General features: G+C 42.5%; 1 protein-coding gene across 5 annotated transcripts in view; it reads right to left on the bottom strand.

Moving 5' to 3' along the window:
* CDKAL1 (CDK5 regulatory subunit associated protein 1 like 1) overlaps positions 1–27,012 on the bottom strand; it is a 1,479,984-nt gene that overhangs the window by 519,883 nt on the left and 933,089 nt on the right. The gene's annotated exons all lie outside the window — the stretch shown is intronic.

The following is a 27,012-nucleotide window of genomic DNA, read 5'->3' on the forward strand; positions in this document are numbered from 1 at the left end:
GACATTGTATATTTTAAAGTCATCTGCCTTGACATCTTTGAAAAAAACTTGAAACTCGTAAATGATAACTAACAGTTTCTCTGTGTACAGTGTGCTTTGTGTCTTTTAATTTTATAGTTACCATTATGACTTAATAAGTTATTGTGTGTACATGAAAAATGAATGGAAGAAATTGGGGCAGGGCTGGGGCAGGACTGAAAATTAATATATGTCCATTTGATGAAAAAATTAAATGGTCAGGTTACCTATGTGCGGCCCTCACTTTTGAAGTAATCCACATACATAGTGCACCCATCATCTTTGCAGCAGTATGCACAAACACACACATTGTGTACCTCTTTGGTCCTGTGCAAAACACACACACAAAGCCCACACCTCATCATTAAAGGGAATTTTAACATCCTATTTAATATATTATATTAAATGTGCAATTACACTCACTATGTAACACAATTTTTGTTCCTGGGCAGAAACCCCAGGATTCTCTAATCGGCGCCTGCTCTTTGTGTGTCAGTCAGACTACAGCTCCAGTTAATCTCACCTCAAGCACTTATATAGGCACGAGTCATACAAAGATAGGTGTCAGAAATGTAGGTCCAGAAAACCCTGGCATACATTTCTTGTGCCTATCTTTGCGGGGGGATCCCAACAACAGTTCACAGTTTGCCATCAGGCGATTGTGGTAGAGGAATTCCCAATCAGCTGAGCCGACAGGACTCCCTGAAATCATGGCTTCGGGGAGTCCTGCCAGCTCAACTGATCGGGGATTCCCTTGCCTTGATTAGTTGAACCAGCAGGAAGATCCTCAATATGTCTCTCCCTTCCTCCCGCCCACCTACCAATCCCCCCCAAGTAGTCCTCCAAAAAGAGACCCCTCACACGAAGCCCAACATCTCCACATACTGTTCCACCCCCTGCCCCCCCAACATCCCCTTTGTACCTTTAATGGAAAATCAGCAGGAGAGATGATCACTCCCTCTTGCTAGAAGCCTTACCTCATCAAAATGGCAGGCCTTCCCCTTCCCGGTTCACCCTGGGATGGACTGGGAAGGGCCTGACTGATTGGACCAGGCACCTATGGACCCTCCCTTCCCATTGGCCCTATCAGTGCATCCCAGAGTGCGCCGAGAAGGGGAATGTCCACCATTTTGATGAGGCAGGCCTTCCAGAAGGAGGAAGTGGGTATCCCTCCTGTTGATTTTCCATTAAAGGTACAAAAGGGGTGTGTGGGGATATCGGTCTCAGCAGGAGAGGTCTCTTTTTGGAGGGGTACTGGGGGGATCGGTTGGTGAGGGGGGGAGGTTGGCAGGAGGGGGCAAGAGGAATCGGGGATCTCCCTGCCGGCTCAGCTAATCGAGGCAGGGGAATTCTCTGCTGGCCATGGATCTACAGATGTACGGAGCCACCAGGTTTGAAGTGTGCATGCACGCTAAGAGAATTATTATAGCGGGTGCATACTATATCGCATTCATTTGCACATGCTGGATTGGTGCCAGTTTTTTGTTTTCCCTGGTAGAGGCGAGTGTAAGATGCGCATATAAATGCTACAGTATGTGCTTCCCCCTTCCCCTACCCCACCAAGTGTGTTATTAGTATGCTAACCTCTTTCTTTCTTTTTTGTCAGAAAATTCTCTTTGTCTTTCCTTACTTGCTACTGGCATTTGCCAGTTTTTTCCCTTATTGAGACAAGGTCCCAAATGAAAGTTGAATTGCAAGTCTTCTCCACCAGAACATCACCCTGAACCACACATTAATTTCTTAGTTTAAGAAGCCATCCACTCCTGTGCATTGCAGTGCTGTTTTTGAAGTATTGAGAAAGAATACCAAAAGACCTCATCTGCATGATTTTGACTTTATTTTTATGCTATTTGTGCAGATCCTGGGTGCACATGTAATTTCCCATACTACAGCCTTTTGAATATTGTGCACAGATTTTAACCAGCACTAATCGGTTCTAGCGCCAGAATTAAGTTTTGAACATCGGTAGTTTAGTAAGCTACATAGGACCTACTGAAAAGAATTCGGCTTGTGTTAAATAATGTACATTAAAGCTAATTAGTAAATGAAGCTCTAAGTCTGTAAAATTGAATGTTACTTCACCCTCCTTTGCCTCAATTACAAAGAGCATTTATGAAATCTGAACTCTTGCTTCTTCCTGTTCCCAGTCTACTTACTCTAAGTACAAAGATATTTCTCCACTCCTTGTAAATATTTATATACATGGCTACCAGATTTGAGGAAAAAAGTAGAGAAACCGTGTAAATAGCTAATTCCACATGACGATTAAACTTTCTTTGTACTGCTTCTGTCTCTTAATAAAGTGACCACAAAAACACAGCTCTTCTGATCGTACTGTAGAGCTTCTCTACAAAGAAAGGAACAATGCTTTTTGAAATTAAAGCCAGCATTTTAAAAACATAAGCTATCTTGTATTTCAGATTGATAAACTAATCTTATTTTTGTCCAGTGGAGAAAACATCCAAGCTAGAACTCAAGACAAGGTCACATGAGAATTATGGCTTAGAATTCAAGGCTTCTGAAACCTGTGCTTGGAACCTTTCAACCAAATGAGATTTCATGGCATCCATGATGAATATGAATCAGATATATCTGAATACATTAGATGCTAGAGAAATACAAATTCTTGTGCATATTCTTAAAACCCAGCTGGTCTGAGAAAGGCAACTTTGAGAAGCCTTACCTTAAATCCTTTACCGCATGCTAAAATGCCAAGTTTTGACTTTCTTTTTTATTTGTTATATCACCTATCGAGGTTTGTCTGAGCGGTTTATATACGAGGGTCATTTCATAAATAATGTATAGGTTAGGAACATTGGGGAGTGGATGATGCAATTGCAGTAAACCTTGTTTCACTTTCACTTCAGTGCTGGAGCAGAAGGATGTGTGATTAGAAGCTCTGTAGTGTATATAGTGTGGCTGTGACAAGTGTGGGAAATGGAGGCTGCAGGTGTCTCGGGTACTGTGTCTGTTGACGATCAGAGGTTGTACATTAAGATTGAAACTATAGGACGTACGGTTTGGGCCCCTTCTTCTTTGGTGCAATCCAGGCACTGTATAGTGATCCAGAGGCGCGGATTTTAGTTAATGGGACTTGCTCGGGTTTTTTTCCTATTGGCCGGGGGTCACGCCAGGGCTGTCCCTTGTCACCGCTCCTTTTTGTGCTATCTTTAGATCCTCTACTTCGGGAGATTCAGGCAAATGCGGAGATTCGGGGATTGGTCCTGGGTGATTCACATTTTAAACTGGCGGCGTTTGCGGATGATCTCTTGGTCTTTTTAACGGAACCGCAGCATTCCTTGCCCGTATTGTTGGAAAGTCTTCGGGAATACAGAGATTTCTCTGGCTTTGCCTTGAATTTTGCGAAATCTGAGGCGCTGGCTTCCTCGGTTCATCTTCAGCGGTTGTGGGGGGATAGTTTCCCGTTGCGCTGGGCTGACACCTCTTTTAGATATCTGGGGATTAAGCTGACGATGGATGTGGCCCAACTGTATCGTCTTAACATAGATAAACTCCTGACGGATACTAAACTGTTGCTAGCCAAATGGCAGGCGTTGCCGCTGACTCTGTTGGGGAGAATTCATTTATTTCGTATGGTTGTTTTCCCGAGGTGGCTTTACGTTCTTCAGACTCTTCCCCTTTCTTTGTTGCAGAGGGATATTACCTCCCTATTGATCCGGTTTTGTTGGGGTGGACGTAGACCTAAACTGAAATGGTCCCTGTTGGTGGGGCCTGCCCACGGGGGTGGTTTGGGGGTGCCTGACATCAGGGTTTATAACCAGGCCTGTTTGCTTCGTCATCTTAGTGATTGGGTGTTGGGTACCTCTTTTTATACGGATCTCTCTCTGGAGCGGGATCATTTCTATCCTCTTCATCTCCTGTATCTCCTCCATGCCCCGTTGTCTAAATTGCCGAGACCCTGTAAGCGTAGTATTTTGTTTCGGTCCTTGTGGACGGTGTGGCACCAAATCCTTCGGTTGTGGAATCAGGACTCCCATTCTAGTGTATTTCTACCGTTGGCGGGGAATTTAGCTTTCCCTCCGGGGGTTGGACCTTCTGTGTTCGGTCGCTGGAGGGCGCGGGGGGTGGAACAGTTGCGGCATGTTCTGCGGGATGATGGGTCTCTCTTACCTTATGCTGAGTTGGTGGGGAGGGAGGTCCCTGAGATTGGCCTTCCATTTGCTTATTGTCAACTCAGTCACTATGTGGCTTCCCTTGAGGGGACTTCCCTGCAGGGGGATTTTGGGACCCAGCTCTGTACTTTTTTGGCTGCGGATCCTGATACTAGGGTCTCTATATCTGCTTTGCATGGCCGGATTCTGGCTCTTAGCCCGCCTAGGGTTTTCCCTAGTATTTTGGAGGCATGGCAGCGGGACTTGGGTAGGGACTTGGGGGACAATTTCTTGTTACAAACCCTGAATCGAACTGCGGGCTTGGTACATAGTGCTGAGCTACGTGAATGTCACTTTCGAACTGTCCTGCGGGCCTACGCTTCCCAGAGTCAGGCTTACCATATGGGTTGTATTGATACTCAGTTATGTTCGGTGGAGGTAAATTCTTACTTTCATGGTCTTTGGAGTTGTGAGGGGATTCAGACCTTCTGGACGGAGATGGCTTCCTTTTTACAGGGCTTGTTGCGGACCCCTGTGCCAGTATCCGTGCAGTCTATGCTGTTTGCCCATTTTTCATTCTTGCATATGTACAATTCTAATGAAAAATTATTTCTTAGTAAATGTTTTATTTTAGGGAAGAAATGTATCTTGTGTTGCTGGCTGTCTTCTGAACCACCTTCATTCTGGTACTGGAGGAATCGCCTCCATGAACTTATGGGTTGGGAGGCCCGTTTGGCTCGTTCTTCTCGACGCCGGAGCAGAGACTTTGTTTACACTTGGACTCCATATTTGAACATTTTGACTCCTGAGAGTCGTAGCCGGGTCTTGAATAGACTCCACCTCTGAAACTGTGCTTATGGGTGTCTCTGCTGTTCCCTGCTTACGAGTTTTTTTTGTATCTGTGGGGGGATGGGGAGGGGTGGGTGGGGGGGTAGGGGCTTCTTTGTTTGGGGGGGGTATGGTGGGTCCGGGGAGGACATAAGAGTCCAGTCCTCCGCGGGTGTTTGATGAAAATGCATACCATGGTTGTTATTGCTGTTGTATTTACTGTTGCTTAATAAAATAGATTTGAACATAAGATTGAAACTATGTGGCAAAAACCCGACAGAAATCCACAATGCATTATATGAAGTTTGTGGTGAGTTAACAGTGGACCGTTGTAGAGTTTCTCAGTGGGCAACTCATTTTCGGAGTGATTGTGTCAGCATAGATGATTATGCAAGACCAGGAAGGCCAAAATCAACAACCGATGAACGATGTGTGAAACTCATGGCTGATGCTTTATCATAGACAAAGTTCCATGTGGAAGAAGTGCCACAGCAGTGTATTATCATGATTTTTTGCAAAAAATATGCAGAAAAATGCACAAAATCCGACCTCAGTTGCTCAGTTTGCTGGGCCACTCATTCTTCACGACAATGCTCACCCGCACATAGGGAATGTCATCATTGAAAAACTACGCAAATACGACTGGGAGGTGTTACCTCATGTTCCCTACAGTCCAGACATGAGTCCACCAGACTTTGACCTTTTTCCAAAGTTGAAACAACCTATGCGTGGACATCATTTTGCATCTCTTGGAAGAGCTTACTTCCACCGTTACCCGAGCCATTCGGCAACTGAACAAAATTGGTGTCTTGGATGGAATAATAAAGCTTCCCAGACATTGGGACTCGGTCATTGCAAAGAAGGGAGACTATATTGAAGGATTGTAAAACATAAAACATGTAAATTTAAAAAAAAAATAGTGTGCATTATTTATGAATTGACCCTCGTATCTTTAAAACTTTATGATACAGAAATGACAAAAGGGTTTCCATTAATACATGAAAGTTATTAGAAGTGCTGAAAGTTAGAGAGGCACACCAGGCCCTTCAGCCACATCCATGATCTGGATCTGGATTCAGTAGGGGGTTTATTAGCTCATAAGAATGCATCTGAAAAGAAAGATTTCTTTTTTTAAATCATGTTTATTAAGGTCAACCAGAGTAACAATGAAAACAGATGCAAACAAAAGCGGCTGGGAACATTGTAAAACAATACAATCATCAATCACCAGCAGAAAACACAGTAATGATATAAAGACCACATTAAGCGCAGACAAAAATAAAAAAGAAAGAGGAGCCCATGACCCCCCACCTAGAGTTTATCAAAAAGAACAAATACAATAGCCAATGAGAGTGTGGGGCTATGGAGCACAACAAGCTCCTCAGTCTATGAGAAAGGAAACAATGAGTGGCAGATAGCTCCAGACCGCGCACTCAGAACTCACCAACCACAAGAACATCCCGGTTCCCCCATTTGACCCCAGAAATTTTTTTTAATATGTAGTGCCTATCCCAAAGAATCCCCTACTCAAGATACAACACCCACACCAGCCAACACAAACCAATCATACACCACAAACCCTCCCCATTCAGAGCACCCTCCACCCTCCCATCTCCCTTCCCTATGTCGAGAGACTAGAGATAACTGCAAGAACACTCTCCATAAAGCCAGATCTTAATATTGGTTTTGAGTAAAATGTTGTGGTAGCTGCGTTAGTCCACTTTTAAAGGTAATATGCAGAAATAAATGTTTTGTTTTATTTCTATGTATCACCCAATATTGGTTTTGAATTTTAATTAGAGAGTCCTGTAGACGTATGTAATTAGGCAGAGCATTCCAGAGGCAGGGACCTACCACACTAAAGATTTTCTCATATTATTGTATCTTATTTGTTTAAACATGGGTATAATAAATAAGTTTTGCTGGCTTGATCTGAGAGTTCAGTGAGGGGAGTAGGGGACTAATATGTATGATAGAAAAGTAGGGAGGTTGTATTGTAAGGTATTGAAGACCAGAAGTAATATCCTATAGCAGTGATGGCTAACCTTTTTGAGCCCGAGTGCCCAAACTGCCGCACAAAACCAAAGAATTTCCTCAAAGTGCCAGCACGTCAATTAAACCTTAATAACAAGATTTTAGTATCTAAAAACTCTTTATAAAGTTGCCTGAACTATGTAACATCATTTTTAAAGGTTGGAATCTTTGTATTGTCAGAGAATCAATTTGATTCACAATCCTTTGGTTTTCATTTCAATTTATTGGCAATTTATAATGTTTTAATGATTTCATTCAATTTAATGAATTTAGGAAGAATTTGATTCAGTTACACAATATATTTTAAATGTATTATTCACATAACATGTCAAATGTATCCTGAGTAAAAAAAAAGATAAACTTCTTAAAACTGTTAACTGTGTCAAGACTCGGTGTGTATTCCCAAAGAGTCTATACATGTTTTTTGTAAAATTTACAATCAAATTAGAAAATAGTTAAATCATTACATTTCTAATAATATGATGTAAAGAAAACAAAAGAGCTTTCAATTAAACCAACCGTTTTTATTGGAAATTCCAGATTGGAATACAACAGGGCCATGTAAAGTCCCTTTTTTAAATAACATCTTTAAATAATATTTAAATAACTTAGAAAGTGTCTTAACTGCAAACTGAAAACACTGCTTCATGTAAACATATGCATTGGGCATGCTCTGAAAAAAATTAATGTGATTTTTGTTGTTGCATGCATGCTGATAACTTGTCAATCCTTGGCTCATAGTGCGTTAATTTCAGAGCAACACATGCAGCACTCATGTCATCCGTTAATCTGTTTCTAGCATCAGATTTTATATGATTCAAAGCCGAAAACAGCTGCTCACAAGCATAGGACGACCCAAACAAAGTAAGAAGAGCAATCCCAATGCTTTCATGGACTTAAAATTGTCTGGCAGAGAATTCCACGCTTTTAGGATTTCATTTTCAGAACTGCTAGCAGTGATTTCATTTGTCACCCTTTCACACTCAATACGTTCAAGAGCCGCACGCAGGTCATTGAATTTACTTTTCCAGATAGAGCTTTCTTGAAATTCCAGTAGCTCCATTTCCAAATTTTGAATATCCAACCACTGTAAGCAGGAAAGATCAAGATCTTCAAATGTGGACTTTTCTGGGGAAGTTATAAATGAAAGGGTTGTCTCCATCTTACGGAACTGAGAAAATATTTTACTAAAATTCTCCTTTGCTTCGGCTACAATGGTGGAATATGCTTTGTGGATTTCCTGGTGTTTTTTATGACTGTCCACAAATGTTGTAGAATTATCCAAATGTATTTTTAGGTTGGGAAAATATTTTAGCTGTCCACTCTCAAGGTCTTTTTCAAAAACATGCAATTTTCTCTCAAAAGCTTTGATGTCACTAAACATGCTTTCTGCTGTTTTTCCCATGCCTTGTAATTTTTTGTTTAGTACATTAAAGTGGTTAGTAAAATCTGTAAAGAACATGAGGTTGGTAAGCCAGGCCATGTTGGTGAATTGAGGATAGTCTTCCCCCTTTTCGTTCATAAATAGCCTAACTTCTTCCAAGCAGGCCACAAATCTCTCCAACACTCGTCCTCTGCTCAGCCACCGGACATTATTGTACATCAGTAAAGTGTTATATTGTGCTTGAACCTCATCAAGAAGGGCTTGAAATTGTCGAAAATTAAGAGCACGCGCCATGATGAAGTTCACCATTTTTGTTACATCTTTGAGGACATCGTCAAGTTTTTGCTGCTTTCTTTGGCGCAGAGGGCCTCTTGATGTATTATGCAGTGAAATTGAATCAGTGGATGTTTTGCTTCCTTAGCAAAGAAATGAATGAATCCTGATGTTGTCCCCACCATGCTAGGTGCTCCATCGCTAGTAACTGAAACTACTTTTTCTGGACTTATGTCTAGTGATGAAAAAGCCTCCATCACAGCATTGTGGATATCTATCCCTTGTGTTCTTCCAGGCAAAGACAGCAGTTTTACCAGCTCTTCTCTCATGATGTCACCAGTAGTATAACGCAAAATGAGCGCTAGTCTTGCATGGTTAGTAATATCTGTACTTTCATCCAAGCACATGGAGTAGAAGGGTGCTTTTTGTAAGTCGCAAGTAAGCTGTTGACTAACATCAGCAGCCATTCGCAGAACCCTATCTTTTGCAGTATTTCTGCTTAGCGGCATCTCAGAGATGCGCTGCACAATTTTATCCTTGTTTTGGAAATCATGGAAGAGTGAATTACTCTCAGCCAAAATTGCCTTTTTGATAAAATCTCCATCAGAGAGGGGCTTACCATGTTTTGCCATGCACAGTGAAATTTGAAAGCTGGCAACTGTAAGATGATTAGTTTTTGAAAGATAGTTGCTAAAACTAAGAGACTGGGAGTGATATTTCTTTAATTTTCCTACAAGGAACTCTTTTCTTTGAGCTAAACCAAGTTCAGCAACACTGTTATGGTTGGTCTCAAAGTGACGTTTGACACTTGATGTGCGAGACACAACACTTTCATTACACATAATACACAATGCTTTCCCACTGCGTTCAATCACTCCATATGTACTCTGTCCAGGCCTCTTGGAATGGTCTTCCACTATCTGTTTTTGCTGTACTCATTTTCTTTGTTCAAGACTTCAAGTCTACAAAAAGATAAAATTTGTATAATAAAAAAAATCTAATGAAGTGCTGTATACAAATCCGTCCCCATAAAAAAATATGTGATTGGGGAATTTTACTAATTGTAGACATCCGTTTTGGTCAAAAAATATATTGTCCGGGTGAAAACCGGACTTGTGCAACCTGAGTGTATGGGAAAAGGACTTTTATTTTTCATTATTGGAGCTTTTGTTATTTTATTATGATGTTTACAAAAGCACTGTGAAGGCCCACATATACACTTTACTGTTTTTTGCTATATTGAGTTTTCCATAAGGTACAGCGCAGAGGATTAGTGTGTTGGTTGTTCACAGAAAGCCCAGCCCTCCTCTCAGCTTACTGAACTTCTCTATGCAATCATCATAAGCAGCTTTTTTATTTCCTCGAATGTCCCCCATGGAAGATACAGAGGTTTTTACAGAGGAGCACATTATTAGACACATTAACATCCCCCCATATCCTCACCTCTCTAGCATGGGAGCACTAGGAACTGTTCCTGATTACAGATGTCACATGTGGAGTCACACTACAGCCTCACTGAGTTCCTGTGACAGACTCAGTGTGAAGCTTCTCTTCCTCCCCCCACTTCCCCCTCACACACTGCCTGGCTCATAGGATACTAAGGGGAAGACAGGCAGGCTAAACATCCACTCACAGGACTGCAGCCAGCACAGGAGGATGGGCCGTGGCCCATCCTCCCAATGGCCAGTCCGGCCCTGTTGCCAGGTGAGCTGCAAAGCAGACACCGGCATACTCGCCTCCCGCCGTGCCGCATATCTTAATTGCGGACTAGAGAGTTGCGCGGGGACAGAAAGCCCACCCGTCCCCGCCAAAGTCTCACCCGTCCCCGTGAGGATTCCCACCCGTCCCCGTGAGGAATCCCTCCATCCCCACCCATCCCCACGAGGAATGTCCTCCGTCCCCGCCCGTCCCCGTGAGGAATCTCCTCCGTCCCCGCCCGTCCCTATAAACTTCAGAAATAGTTATTTCATTTAATTATGCTACTGAATTAAAGGCTCTGGTAGAAACTCATTTACAAATAAGCAAAAAGACTTTATTAATTTGGAAATATTAATTGGGAAGAATACACACTTTGTAAACGGGTTTCTACCAGAGCCTCTTTTGTTTATAAATTTTTATCAACACAACTAATATACTACTTTATCCTGAAGCAAAAAAAAAAGAAAAAAATAAATATAATTATTTTCCTACCTTTGTTGCCTGGTTTCTGCTTTCCTCATGTTCTCATTCAGTTCCTTCCATCCACTGTCTCTCTTCCTTCTGCGTCTTCCATTTGCTCTGTTACTGTGCCTCTCCCTTTCTCCCCCCTTCCAAATTGGTCTGGCACCCATCTTCTTCCCTCAGCTCCCCCCATAGTCTGGCATCTCTGTCTTCTCCCCATTCTCTCTTCCCCATTTCCTTTCAGCGTCCTTCTCCCCCCCATCTTCCCCATGTCCTGTCAGCGTCCTTCTCCCCCCTCTGTCTTCCCCATGGCCTTTCAGCATCCTTCTCCACCCCCCCCCGTCTTCCCCATGGCCTTTCAGCGTCCTTCTCCACCCCACCCCCCAACATCCCCACGTCCTTTCAGCGTCCTTCTCCACCCCTTTGTCTTCCCCATGTGCTTTCAGCGTCCTTCTCCCCCCCCGCCTTCCCCATGTCCTGTCAGCGTCCTTCTCCCCCTTCTGTCTTCCACAAATGCTTTCAGTGTCCTTCCCCCCCCACCCCGTCTTCCCCATGGCCTTTCAGCGTCCTTCTTCACCCCTTTGTCTTCCCCATGTGCTTTCAGCGTCCTTCTCCCCCTTCTGTCTTCCACAAATGCTTTCAGTGTCCTTCCCCCCCCCCCCCGTCTTCCCCATGGCCTTTCAGCATCCTTCTTCACCCCTTTGTCTTCCCCATGTGCTTTCAGCGTCCTTCTCCCCCCCCCCCGCCTTCCCCATGTCCTGTCAGCGTCCTTCTCCCCCTTCTGTCTTCCACAAATGCTTTCAGTGTCCTTCCCCCCCACCCCGTCTTCCCCATGGCCTTTCAGCGTCCTTCTTCACCCCTTTGTCTTCCCCATGTGCTTTCAGCGTCCTTCTCCCCCTTCTGTCTTCCACAAATGCTTTCAGTGTCCTTCCCCCCCCACCCCGTCTTCCCCATGGCCTTTCAGCATCCTTCTTCACCCCTTTGTCTTCCCCAGTGCTTTCAGCGTCCTTCTCCCCCCTCCTTCTCTCCCGCCCCAGGTGCAGCACAGCCGGCCAGGTCCCCTTACTTTTGTGGCGCTTCCGCGACCGACAGACCGACAACAGCCCCGGTCTGACAAACCTCCCTGCCCTTAACCGCAAATCTAAATTTCCTTCTTACAGCTGCTGTAAGAAGGTAATTTAGATTCGCGGTTAAGGGCAGGGAGGTTTGTCAGACCGGGGCTGTTGTCGGTCGGTCGGGTTAGCGCCACAAAAGTAAGGGGACCTGGCCGGCTGTGCTGCACACGGGGCGGGGCGGACCGCCCCCCTCCCTTGGTAGCAACTCGAGCCGCGAGGCTACTCTTCCTTACCTACCCTGCCTGCAGCACAGAGCCGAACGGAAGTCTTCCCGACGTCAGCGCAGACGTCGGAGGGAGGGAGGGCTTTGTTTACCGACGTCAGCACTGACGTCGGGAAGACTTCCGTTCGGCTCTGTGCTGCAAGCAGAGCAGGTAGGGAGAAAAGCCACGCGACTTAGTACATCCAGCCCCGCAGGAACCCCGCGACCCTCGGAGGCATCCCCACGGGATTCCCGCGACCCGTGCAGCTCTCTATTGCGGACCTTCCCGCGTGCCAGCTGCAAGGCATTCGCGTGCCACAGCTGGCACGCGTGCCATAGGTTCGCCATCGCTGTCCTATAGTATATATGGTATGTGAACAGTAACCAGTTTTTCCATACATTGCATTTTGATCACCTGTGATTGCTTGAATGTGAAGCCAGTTCACTTAGTAAAGCAGATTTTACACAAAGATTGCAAACCCTGCTCTTTTTATTTAATGGAGTATATTTAGAAGCTCCTAGAACAATTTACATCTTCTTTATGGAGAAATGACTGGTGGATAGTGAAGCTGTGGCATTTCAGTTACTTATGGGGTAAGGAAGACTTATGGGTTAATCTAGCAGAGGAAATAGAAAATCACTACTTTACATTAGTGAGATATATAAACCTTCTTTGAACGCGAAAAAGGACAGATATTTAACTTAAGGTATTCAGAATGTATCTATGAAAGGAGAAGTAACACTCATGGGTAATTTCAATATGCCAGATGCTGATCGGGACATCTCTATTCCATAGTTATCTAGAAGTATGGAGATCCTGGATTTTCTTTAGGGAGACCTGTTCCATCAGTTGGTAATGGAACCCACATGAGATAGAGTCATACTGGATCTAGTGCTTACAAATGGGGAGAATGTTTCAAATGTTCTAGTGAGTGATCATCTGGCATCCAGTAAGCACAGGATGTGTGGTTTAATATTAAGACACATGTGGAAAGAGTTTAATTCAAAAGTGAAGGTTCTAGGCATTAAAAAAAAACTGTCAAGATGAGGTTATACCTGAAGGAGTTAGCTGGAGTAAGAGCATTTGGGGGAAGTGAAAGGACAATGTGCAAAACTGAAAGGAGAATTTTAAGGGCAGAAAAACATTTTGCTATGAAAAGAAGGAAGAAAAGAAGGCCACTTTGGTTCTCCAAAGTATTTGTTCAAAAGGTAAGGAAAAAAAAGGAATACATTGGGTTGTCAGACAAATATGATTAATTTCTTTGGGTGAGCATTAGATGTGGTGTACTTAGATTTTAGTAAAGTCTTAGACACAGTTCTCTGTAGGTAGAATTAAACTGTATTCCTATAGTAGGGGCTCAAAAGTGACTGAATGGGTTAGAAACTGGTTAAGTAGAAGGCACCAAAGTCTAGTAGTAAATAAAGTTCATTCTGAGGAAAAGAACGTTATTATCAGTAGTGTGCTACAAGGATCAGTTCTTTTTACCATCTTTGTAAACAATATTGTGGAAGGAATGTTTGGTAAGGTTTGCCTCTTTGGAGATGATTCCAAAATCTGCAACAGGCTAGATATCCCTGATGATGTGGTAATGTATAGGAGAGTGATGTAAAGAAAACCAGGACTTGGGGGTGATCATACCTGATGTCCTTAAGGTGTCCAAACAGGTAGAAAAGGTGACAGAAAAAGGCAGAGGAATGCTTGGGTGCACAGGGAGAAGAATAACTAGAGTCTCTGTATAAGTATCTGGTGAGACTCCACTTAGAATACTGTGCATAATTCTGGAGACCACACAAAAAGATATAAAAAGGATGGAGTTGGTCTAGAGCAGGGGTGTCAAAGTCCCTCCTCGGGGGCCGCAATCCAGTTGGGTTTTCAGGATTTCCCCAATGAATATGTATGAGATATAGTTGAATTAACTGCTTTCATTGTATGCTAATAGATCTCATGCATATTCATTGGGGAAATCCTGAAAAGCCGACTGGATTGTGGCCTTCAAGGAAGGTCTAGAGGGCAGCTGCTAAAATGGTCAGTGGTCTTCATTATAAAGTATATGGAGGCAGACTTAAAGATCTCAATATGTATACCATGGAAGAAAGGCAGGAAAGGGTGGCATTTAAATACCACATTAGCATAAATGCACAGGCGGTGAGGTGAGTCTCTTCCAATTGAAAGGCAGCTCTGGTATGATGTGGCATAGGATGAAAGTGAAAGGAGACAGATTCAGGAGTAACCTAAGGAAATGCTTCTTCATGGAAAGGGGAGTGGATGCGCGAAACAGCCTCCCTGTAGAGGTGGTGGAGACAAAAACTATATCTGAATTCAAGAAAGCATGGGAGAAGCCCATAAGATCTCTGAGGAAGAGATAATAAGATTATACGGATGGGCAGACTATGTTATCTGCTGTCATTTGCTAGGTTTCTGTGTCAAAATTAGACCTTTCTTAAATATTTTACATGAAACTGAGAGCAGTAGGATCCTGCTGTCTAATGTTAGTACATACTGGGATTATGCCAGTACCTCTTTTACACTACTGCACCATGGAGTTCTTTTACTAAGGCGCAATAAACGATTTAGCGCACGCTAAATGCTAAGGCACCCATTATATTCTATGGGCGCCTTAGCATTTAGCGTGCACTAATCTTTAGCGCATGCTAAATTGATTAGTGCACCTTAGTATATACACACCCCATACACAGTATATTCCATATATGAACTAGAACAGAAAATAAGCAAAGACTCCAGGAAGCTGAAACTGGATACCTCAAGCTGAGTCCTTTTAAAAACTGTGAAAATCTTCCCCTGACTAAAGCACTGCAGAGGACACAACATAGCTTGCTTGCCAAGAGGACTGATGACTGATGTAGGGTTTTGATCTGCTAGAAGTGAAAAAAAAAAAGATCCTTTCTAACATGTTATCACTGGCTTTCTTCCTGTTTCAAAATTCAATAGCATCACCAATTCAAGCAGCCATCTCCGTACCTTTCATCTCTTGGCAGTTCACCAAATGAATGATCTATTGTTTTTCTGTTCATTATTCATTTCTTAAGTTTAGTTCAAGGCTAAATCATTGCCTGTTAATAGTTTCTCTTCAGCTTCTGCCTAGACAATTTTGTTGTGTTCTTTTTATTCTTTAATCACTAGTCATTGGTTGACATTTCAATTCTCTTCAGTGCTCTATGTAAAAGTAACACAGTTAAATGTCCTTAGTACACTATTAATAATAAATCATGTCAAAATAACTGCAAGCACCTACAAAATTATCCTCACTGGGAAAACTGAAAATTGAGAGGTGAGCATCGTGAGAATTTCATATGGCATACAGCAGTGCATCCCAAATTCTGACCCTTAAGTCAAGCAATGAATATACATGGCAGATAGAAATAAGCGTGGACCATCCAATATGTGCAATGAAGTACTTAGGGTTACGCCATGCCATGTACTTCCCTCCATGCCTTTCATCGAGTATAGGAAGCTATTTAACTTTTGCTGTAAATGAACATACCCTACATTTTTCAATTCCATCACTGTTTTATCTTTGCCTTCTCTGAGAGGACATTCCAGGCATCTACCGCCCTTTCCATGAAAATATAGTTCCTGAAATTGCTTTTAGGTCGACCTCCTTAAACTTTACTTAATGTCTTATTGTTTTACAGTTTCCCCTTCTTTGATTCATTTGTTGAATACATTTTAAGTATTTAAACTAGAGAATGACACGGTGAAAAAATTGGTCCCCGTCACCGCCCCGTCCCCGTCTCACCATCCTCTGCACCGCCCCGTCACCGCCATTCCCTTCACCGCCCCGTCACCGCCACTGCCACCCCATTCACCGCCCCGTCACCACCACTGCAACCCCATTCACCGCCCCGTCACCGTCACCGCTGCATACATAAAAGCCTCAAACGGGTACGAATTTATATACTTTTCTAATATCTCCCCTATGTATCTGTCATTGCCCCCCCCTGTGTCCATATTCCATCCCCATGGCATGTCCCCTTTTTGTCTCTGTCCCTATGCCCCATGCACATAATTTCCCCTCTTTCTGTTACCTTCCTGTGTCCAGATTTCCCCTATCTTCCTCTTCCATACCAGTGTGTCTCTTCTTTTCAACCCCATCTAGCTTTTTTCCCTCTTTCTTCCCCCCCCCCTGCTTCTAGCATCTGGCTCACCTGCCTGTCCTTCCCTTTCTTTCCTGCTGTGGGTTTTTCTTTCCGTTTTCATCACCTTGGCCCAGAATCCTTTTCCCTTTCACTCCCTCCTTACAGTCTGAGCCGGGAACACTAGCGATCGCACGGTCCTCGCAGCCCCCACCCGCCTGCCCAATCGATCCTAGTGTTTAGCCAGCTCTCTCCCTTCTCCTCACCTTAATTTGCAGGCTTTCTTTTTCAGCGACCTGCACGCTTTCCCAAAGAGCCGCACACGCGCGGCTGCTCAGTGTTCAATCTTCTGCTCTGCTGCAACTTCCTGTTTCCGGTTGCGTCAGAGCAGAAGATCGAAACTGAGCAGCAGCGGGTGCGCGGCTCTCTGATAGCGTGCGGGTCGCCGAAAAAGAAAATCTACAAACTAAGGTGAGGAGAAGGGAGAGAGCTGGCTAAACACTAGAATCGATTGGGCAGGCGGGTGTGAGCTGCGGGGACCGCGCAATCCTTCATGCCTCACTGCAGGGACAAGACCCATTCACCGCCCCGCGGGCGGTGAATAGCCTTGTCCCCATCGCCGCAGCAACTGCTAGTTTTCTTCCCCGTTTTCGGCGGTGACCCGCGGCTAAAATGCGGTGGCCGCGGGTAAACCGCCACCGTGTCATTCTCTAATTTAAACATCTATATCAGGGGGTGTCAGGTCAAAAGCGCGTTGGGACAAAGGCGCGCCGCTCTAAATTACTGTTTTTAGTGCTCCGACGGGGGTGTGTGGGGGAACCCCCCCACTTTACTTAATAGACATCACGCCTCGTTGTGGGGGCGTTGTGGGGGGTGTGGGGGGTTGTAACCCCCCACATTTTACTGAAAACTTCACTTTTTCCCTGTTTTTAGGGAAAAAGTTCAGTTTACAGTAAAATGTGGAGGGTTACAACCCCCCAAACCCCCCATAACGCCGGCGCGATGTCTATTAAGTAAACTGGGGGGGTTCCCCAACAAAACCCCCCGTCGAAGCACCTAAAAACTGTAATTTAGAGCGGTGCGGCGGCGGCGCGCGCTGCGCTCAATAGTCGGCACGCGCTTTTGTCTTTCGCGCCATTGTCTATGAACCATATCAGGGGTATCAAACTCAATCACACAAGGGGTTGAAATCTAAAACACAGGCTGTCACGGGCCAAATTTTTTATTAAGATACTTAAGTCTTAGTAGAAGTACAGGGTTACAATCTCTCCAACCCCACGCCGGCTCTGTGGTGTAAACAAAATAAATAAAAAGGTCTTTTAGGTCCTAGTTCACACCTGCTATTTAACACCAGCTCTGACAGTCTACACATTTCAAATCTGACATATTGTAATCACAAAATAGATAATAAAATTATTTTTCTACCTTTTGTTTTATTGTATTTGATCCCTTGTTAGCTATCATGTGGTTGCTGCAGGAGGGAGGACTGGGGAAGGGGGGGGTCGGTGGGTGTTGGGGAGTTCGACTGTTGTGGGTTGTTTTGTAATTTTTTCTAAACTAAACTAAAGCTTAACTTTGTATACCAAGTCATTATTCCGAGAAGGCTCGACTCGGTTTACAGCAATTAAATACACAGGGAATGATTTACAAATGATAAATAGAAGATAATAGCAAAATTTCAAAAGAATTAATTTTCAAAATGTTTGGCAAATAGAGTAGTTTTTAAAGATTTACAGAAAAATTGAAACGAACTGGAACTCCTTAAAAAAAAGGGGAAATAATTCCAGAGTTGACAGAATTTAAAGACCAAAGATTGACTGAAGATCTTGACTCCTTTAATCCTTTTTTAGAAGGAAGGGAGAGTTTAAAATGTTGGATCCCTCTTGCAAAGGAGAACTGGTAAACATTCCAAAATAAAGGAATAAGAGGATTAAAGATGCCATGCAGAATTTTAAAAGAAATACAAGCGCATTTAAATTGAATTCTAAAAGAAACCGGGACCCAATGAAAACTCTGAAGCAAAGGGGTCACATGGTCAAATTTATATTTTCCAAAGATCAGCTTTGCAGCAGTATTCTGAATTAATTATAATCTATGAAGACAAATTTTTGTAATGCTGAGGTAGATAGCGTTACAGTAAACTTAAGCTTCCAATTATCAGTTTGTATACTCTTTATCTTTGCTGTGTTGAGCTCAATAAAAATTATTTGACAATAAATATATTTATCAATAATAATAATAAGTTTATTCTTGTATACCACCCATCCTTGAGGTTCCTGGCGGTTAACAGAGAAGAGGAATTGTACAATCAGTGACAAACATAAAATATAGTACAACTTAATAAGACAAAAATGCATGATTATTTGACAAACTTATCAAACAAATAGGTTTTTTAAAAATTTTCTAAAAACACAATAAGAATCCATCTGAAAGATCAACGGGCTTAATCAAGATTTAATTTTCCCTAATTGAAAAGCAAGTATTCTATTAAAAAATCTCTTATAATGACAGGCCTTAACTGAAGGGTACATAAACATAAATTTATTATGGATATTTTTAGATGATCTATAAAAATTAAATTGGGAGGTTGATAACCTGGAGCTAAACCAAAAAAGCTTTAAAGCAAAGAGCCAAATTTAAAAAGAATACATGCCTCAAAAGGCAACCCAATGCAATTGTTGATAATAAGGACTGATATGATCATATTTCTTTAAACCAAAAATTAGGCGCACTGCCATATTTTGTATTAATCGAATACGTCGTAGATTTTTCTTAAAGGATGCAAGATAGATGATATTACAATAGTCGAGGATAGACAGAATCAAAGACTGTACCAAGAATCTAAAATAAACAAAATCAAAATATTTTTTAAAGGTTCTAAGGGGTCCTTTTATTAAGCTGCAATAGGGGTTTAACACACGTAATACCACGTGTTAAACCACCTGCCGTGCTAGCTGCTAACGCATTGAGCAGGCATTAGTTTTTAAGCCGGTCGCGGGGGTTACCGCGTGATGAAATGTCTGACGTTCTAACCCCGCTAGCGCGGCTTGATAAAAGGACCCCTAAGTTTCCAGAGGATCATAAAACATTTTTTTATCATAAGATCTGTATGATCATCAAACGCTAGCTGTCGGTCTAATGTAACCCCTAAAATCCTAATTGAAGAAACAATTTCAAAAGTTTGATCGTTAATTAAAATGTGTTTGTCTGAAATAGAAGCATTAGGGCTAACAAGAAAAAAAATTTGTTTTGTCTGAATTCAGTTTAAGTTTAAATCTAGACATCCAACATTGTATCTTTACTAGAATTTTGACAATCTGATCTTTTATGTCTTCAGAAAACGAAGACATAGGCAATAATACAGTGATGTCATCCGCATAGATATAAAACTTCACTTTTAGATTTTGCAATAAGTTAGCCAAAGAAATCCAATAGATATTGAAAAGAGTCGGTGACAATGGGGATCCTTGAGGGACGCCAGATCGGTTACTCTAGAGATGAGAATAACTAGTGACATAATTAAATTTGCTGATGACACAAAGTTATTCAAAGTTATTAAACTGCAAGAGGATTGTGAAAAACTGCAAGAGGACCTTGTGAGACTGGGCGTCAAAATAGCAGATGACATTTATTGTGAGCAAGTGAAAAGTGATGCTGGGTTCTATGTTAGGAGTCACTGCCCAGGAAAAGGATCTAGTGGTAACTGGTGATATTGTGCAGTGGTGTCTAAGAAAACAAATAGAATGTTAAGACTTATCAGGAAAGGAATTGGAAACAAAGATGAAAATGTTATAATGCCTTTGTGACCTCAAAGACTGTGTACAGTAGTGGTTGCCATATCTCAGAAAGGATATAGCGGTTTTAGAAAAGGTACAGAGAAGAGAGATGAAAATGATAAACGGGATGGGACAACTTCCATATAAGAAAAGGCTACAGTGGCTAGGGCTCTTCAGCTTGGAGAAGAGATGGCTCAGGGGTGACATGATAGAGGTCTATAAAAAACTGAGTAGAGTGGAAAAGGTAGATATGAATCGTTTGTTCACGCTTTCCAGAAATACTAAGACTAGGGGGCAAGCGATGAACTACTCAGTAGTAGATTTAAAACAAACCAGAGAAAATATTTTTTTCACACAACATGTAATTAAACTCTAGAATTTGTTGCTGAAGAATGTGGTGAAATCAGTTAGCTTAGCAGGGTTTTCAAAAAGATTTTGATAATTTCCTAAAAAAGAAGTAGTCCATAGGCCATTATTGAGATAGCTTGGGGAAATCCACTACTTATTCTTAGGATAAGCAGCATAAAATCTGTTTTACTACTTAGGATCTTGCTAGTGTGGTGGGAAGAATGCTAAGGCCAATGGCCTGCCTAGACCTCTGCCAAGCACCAGCCCGAGCATTTCCTGGAGTGGTCAAGCTAGGATTGATGACCAAAAATAAACATATAGATCTGAAATCCAGCTTACTCCATGTCACATTTTATTCCACTCTCAATAGGTCATTAGAAAAGTTTGCACTTGTGTGATTGCTTACTATAACTCAGTCCATATACTTTAGCTGCAGTTCAAATGTCTGCCATTCCCCCAAATCAAAACTATTCAAAATACAACAATTCAAAACAGTTGGCTTCTTGCCAATCTCTGGTTTAAACACAATTTTCTTTAATGGTCCCTTCCAAGGCTCTCAGAGTCCAGCCCTCCCCTCGGGCTATCAGGCTTGGCTCCTTTCTTGAAGAGATGTGAAGCTTTTGGATTATCACATCTCTAGCCCCTTCCAACACTACAGGGAATCTTTTATAATCTCCCTAACTACTGCTTTGCACTTGCTCACATTAAATGTCATTTGGATCCCCAATCTCTCAGTTTTGTAAGGTTCTAGTAATTTTTCACAATCCTTTAAACAACTTTAAATAACTTAGTGTCATCAGCAAATTTAATTACCGTGCTAATTATTCCCATCTCTACCTCATTTCTAAATATGTCAAAAAGCAGTGGCCGTGAATATACTCTCATTTGAGAAGAGCTGTTTACAAGTCTGAAATTCTCCAGACAGAGCTGTAATAGATACCTGAAAGTTGCATAAATGTTTAGATATTACTAGAAAGTTTCAGTTTTGGATCAGAGAAAGTGATTGCCCATACAGGGATCATCAACCTTTCAGCAGTCTTCTGACTGCATCAGGCTTCCAAGAAGACATTGGGATAATCAGCATGGAGTGATCATGGTTAAAACCAAAACTTCTATGAGCAATGGAAAAACCAGATGTCTTGGTTAACAGCTTCACTAGTTTAGAAATGTGTGGATTATTAGAAAACTAGGTCATAAAACATGGAAAGAAACTTGGATATTGGATTTATTACTGATCTTGTAAGGATATTATAGAAAGATAGCAAGGTGATGCAGGCGAGATGTGGTCAGACAGGATGGGGAAGGTTGAATGAGAGGGAGAAACTGTTGAAGTCTTAGAGCTGTGAAGAAGGTAAACAATAAAAAGGCTGGTGAGGTGGTGAATTCAAAAAGTGAGGAAAGCCGTGGTTTGAGATGGAGGGGGAGATTGGGTAAGGTTAGTATCAAGAAAAGAAGGTGTAATGGATCCATAGACTAGAAGAGAGAACTGACACCTGGGGTGAGGATGATTAGGATTGGCCAGGGGGCCACCCTGGGGAGTGCAGGGAGGAGTCTGCAGGTGGATTGCATGGCCTCCTTTGTCAAGAAAGTTTGTAAAATAATACTTACCATATATACTGGAATATAAACCGAGATTTTTGGGCCACAAATTGGCCCAAAAACAGGAATCCCGGTTTATATTCAAGCCAATGCCTCCTCCCAGAATTTTTCAGGCTGGTGCCGCAAGGCTCTACCCCCCTCCTCCCTGCCTATCTTCATACCTTTGCCGATCCCTGGTGGAGGTGCAAATTTTCCAAACTCCTGCCCCACTGCTAACCGGCTGCCCACAGATCGAGTTTCTATGGCCGCTGAGCGGTACGACCAGGAGCGCAATTTGGCACTGCTGCTCGGCGGTGAGCAGCTTCGGAGCCAGTAAGGAAGTCGCTTAGCGCCAAGCAGTAGCGCCAAATTGCACTCCTGCTCATGCCACTCAGCAGCCGAAGAAACTTGATATGCGGCAGCTGGTTAGCAGCAGCAGATAGGGAGGGAGGGAAGGGTGCTGGGTGCAGAGCCTGTCAGGGGAGAGAGGGAAGGGTGCTGGGCGCAGAGCCTGGCAGGAAGGGAGCTGGGTGCAGTGCCTGGCAGGGTAAGGAGGGAAGGGGGCTAGGTGCAGAGCCTGACAGGGCAGGACACTTTAATATTAAGACACCTGACATATTTGAATCAACCATTTTTCCTCCCTTTTGGGGGAAAAGGGGGGTCTCGACTTATATTTGGATCAACTTATATTTGAGTATATACAGTACATTATTTGGGTTTTTTTAATTCTTTATTTTCATTTTATAGTATTGACATAATATTAGTCAAAACAAGAAAATAATACAACTCAGTTCAAAAATTAAAATGAGACAATAGGTAATAATGAACTTATACAATTGAAATACAAGAACAAAACAAAATTTTTTCTTTCTCATATGGCAAAAACATTAGACCCAAAATAATTTTTCTGGTTTGTATCATTAGACCTCAATCAATGGGGGAGAAAGCTTTACAATTGCTGAAATCTTTATCAAATAATACAAAGAAAATAGAAGATGGTAGCAGGAGAGAACAAAGACCAATATCCTTATACTTGAGCAGGTTGAAACTGAAATTCTCTCAAGAGTTTTAAATTTGCTCTTTAGCAGAAATTAATTTTATCAACTGTTGAGGTTCAAAGAAAATAAATCTATTCCCTTGATAGTTCATTACACATTTACAGGGGTATCTGAGTACAAACGTCGCACCTAACTGCAGAACCCTTGGTCTCAAAATAAAAAATTGTTTTCTTCTCTTTTGGGTCATTCGTGACACGTCTGGATACATTCTCACTGTTTTAGTCATAAATGGTACATCTTTAAACTTAAAAAACAATTTAAGCATCCATTCCCTGTCAGCATCTATAGCAAATTGTACAAGTAGCGTAGCAGTTGCCGGTAACTCTTCACCTGACCTCTCCAGGAAATTTGTCAAACCCAAACTATCAGCAGACAGATTCTGCTGGTTTGGTTTTTGAACAGATGCTCTGGTTGGTAAATAATATATTTTAGTGAGAGGCGGATAGGAAGTTTCGGGAACTTTCAAAACTTCTTTCAAATACTTTTTAAATGTATCCTGCGCTGAGATAAGTGGTAATTTTGGAAAGTTAATAATCTGAAGATTACTTCTTCTAGTCATATTTTCCAACATTTCCACCTTAAAATTAAGGTTTCCACTATCTCTTACCCAGACCGAAGCCTGGGACTCCACTATTTTTATTCTAGTTTCATGTCCATCCACTTTATTTTCAACGCTGGATATCCTATTTTTCATTTCCAAATTTTCAGACACAACAGAGGTGTAGCGTGTGGTAAGTTGCTGCATTTGAGTTCCCAGAGAGATTTGCAAACTAGATATTGCTTCCCAAATTGTCTCCATATTAAAGACCTTGGGTCTCTGCATTGGTATCAGTTCAGCACCCAGAACCTCTGATGAAAAAGTACCTGGAACTTCAACAGGCGATGAAGTCAGTGTTAGGAAATCCTGAGGTAGTTTCTGTTCCAACTCCTCCGAATGCACAGATGGTTGATTTGGCTTCACCCCTCCTCGTGCTGAGCCGACTCCCGATCTCAGCATGTCTGGAGAGCAAACACCCCTGGTCATTTCCTCCACCGTCGACTGATCAAACGCCCCCAAACGACTTGGAGGACTTTGTTCTTCCATCAATCGGTCAAACGCCCCCGGGCGACTCGGAGGACTCCACTCTTCCGGGGTTAGAGATGTTGCCTCGAGGGAGAGCTGTAACGCTTCAGCCAGCGTGTCTCTCCCAGCCGAGAAAGCCTCCGGCTGTGTTGGCGTCCCTCGCTGAAGAAAGGCGTCCATCGGGCCCGTTGCTGCTGGCAAAGATTCGTCGGGAAAAACCCGAGGTTTGGACTTTCGTTTCACCATTACAAAGGTAACAGCAGTCCGGGAATATCCGTGGCGTCTAGCTCCAAGCACCTGCGGCCATCTTCCTTAAGCCACTCCCCAGTACATTATTTGTGACACACATATAATGGTTTTTGAGTATAACGCTATATTTTGGATCTACCCAGAATTTAAACAAATATTTCCCTGATATTACTCCCCGACATTCCTCTGCTGCAGTACAGACATCCATGTCCCTTGTTTTACCCTGTTCCTAGTTTAGTTGTTTCAGTATGTAAAATGGATGTTTATGCTGAACGGAGTTTACAATTGAATGTCCAATTCTCATGCATTGTTGAACCGGCTATATGTCAGCGGATTCTGTTCTGAATTACTATAAAAGAGAAATGGATCTCCATAAGTGAAGTACAGACTTGGACATTCATATTTTGGGTTGGGGGCGTCCTTTCTAAAATGTCCTTCTAAAATCAACTGGCTCATATTAATCAACTTCTTTGGTTACACTTTCAGATTGGTAAGGATAGATTTGATTTGCTAACCTCATACTGATAAATGTCTGTCTATATGATCAGTGATTTTTCACAGGTCTATGGGTACTGATCATATAGACATATCATATTACAGTTCAGAGTTACAAATGTTCCCAGATGTGGCTAAATTCACTCAAAGCTTTTCTTTTACTTACATTTCCTTTCTTTTATTTAACAATCTTATATCCCACTTAAAACCTAAGCGGGTTATAAAAACACATACATAAAAACAAATAAGTAAGAAACATGCTACCTTTTATCTTAAGCTTCCTTGTAAATGATTAATTACATCTCAGGATACTAATAATATTTATTATTTATTTATTTATTCAATTTTCTATACCATTCTCCCAGGAGAGCTCAGAACGGTTTACATGACTTTATTCAGGTACTCAAGCATTTTTCCCTGTCTGTCCCGATGGGCTCACAATCTATCTAATGTACCTGGAGCAATAGGGGAATTAAGTGACTTGCCCAGGGTCACAAGGAGCAGTGTGGGTTTGAACCCACAACTCCAGGGTGCTGAGGCTGTAGCTTTAACCACTGTGCCACCCTCTCCCATTATGAACCTCTGTCATAAAAATTCATTGTGGATATCATGAAAACCTGACTGGCCAGGATGCCTCCAAGACAAGGGTTTGAGAACACTGATAGGGAGATGATCTAAGAGCCGAGGAGGAAATTCTATAAAAGGTGCTTAAATAAATTGGCTTTAATTATGATTTTTAACAAGCCTATAATTGAAAAAAATTAATTGGGAGATAGGTGCCTATCTCCTTAGGCACAACTTCACAAAAGATAGGCACCTATCGCTTATAGGCGCCTAACACCAAAGTAGGCATGTTTAGGGGTGGAGAAAGACTTAGGTGCCACTGAGCACGATTCTCTAAAGCAGTGTTTTTCAACCTTTTTACACCTGTGAACCGGCAGAAATAAAAGAATTATTTTGTGGACCGGCAAACTACTAGGACTAAAATTTAAAAACCCTGTTTCGCCCCATCTCCGCGACCTCGGTCACCTCAGTAACTATAGAAAATTAGACAAATATAGTGCAAAATATAGACAGCAGATATAAATTCTCAAAACTGACACATTTTGATCAATAAATTGAAAATAAAAACATTTTTCCTACCTTTACTGTCTGGTGATTTCATGAGTCTCTGGTTTTGTTTCCTTCTGTCTGTGTATCCTTTCTTTCTTTCTGCACTCAGGCCCAACAATTGTCTCTTTCTATTCCCTCCTTCCTTCCTTCCTATGTCCTTAGTGCCCCTGGTGCCTCCTTCCCATGTCCTTAGTGCCCCCAGTACCTCCTTCCCATGTCCTTAGTGTCCCTTCCTATGTCCCTCTCACTGCATTCCACACTTTGTCCCCCCCCATCCCCGAAGCCAGCCTGCCTGCCTGTCTACCTCTCTCCCTCCCTGCCGTGCAAAAAAAAAAAAAAAAAAAGCCTCCCTCCTTCCTTTCCCCCAGTCCGCTGCTATCTTACTGCCCTGCTGCTACTGCTAAAGCCGACAGGAAGTCTTCTTTCCGACATCAATTCTGATGTCGGAGAGGACGTTCTTGCCAGCCAATCGCTGCCTGGCTGGCCCAGAACGTCCTCTCCGACGTCAGAATTGACATCGGAAAGAAGACTTCCTGTCGATTTTAGCAGCAGGAACAATCTTGCCGGCCCTGCGCGGACCGGCAGAAATTTCCTGTGGACCGGCACCGGTCCGCGGACCGGCGGTTGAAGAACAGTGCTCTAAAGGACTTAAGCATCTATAATGTAGGCCTTTAAAAACCTGGCCTATATTACAGTCACCCAAGGTTTAAGTTAGGCGCCGCTAAGCATGATTCTATAATGGGCACTGAGTCTACTGATTGACATGCAGTAATCATCAATTACAGAATCTGGCCCTGAATGGATAATTTAGTGGAAGATTAGGAAAAAGGGGGACAGAAAGAAGGAGCAGCTATAAATGTAAGAGGGAAAGATGCAGGGCAGACTGAGAACAATCTGGGCCCATGGGCAATAAGGGTCTTGGGCTCCTAACCATGTATCGAGATTAAACTAGATAGACCCTAGGAGAGACTGGGCTCCTTAGTGTTGTGAGCTCTCTATTACCCCACTGGTCAGTTCACTTCTAGAGCTCGTTCCTCTACATTATTTTCTTTCCTTGGTTTGATTTTCTTATTTAAAGAACACACTTTTTCCTTTAATGGGATCTGTTTTA

This window comes from Geotrypetes seraphini, chromosome 2 (assembly GCF_902459505.1).
Source record: "Geotrypetes seraphini chromosome 2, aGeoSer1.1, whole genome shotgun sequence".
NCBI classification, from domain to species: Eukaryota; Metazoa; Chordata; class Amphibia; order Gymnophiona; family Dermophiidae; genus Geotrypetes; species Geotrypetes seraphini.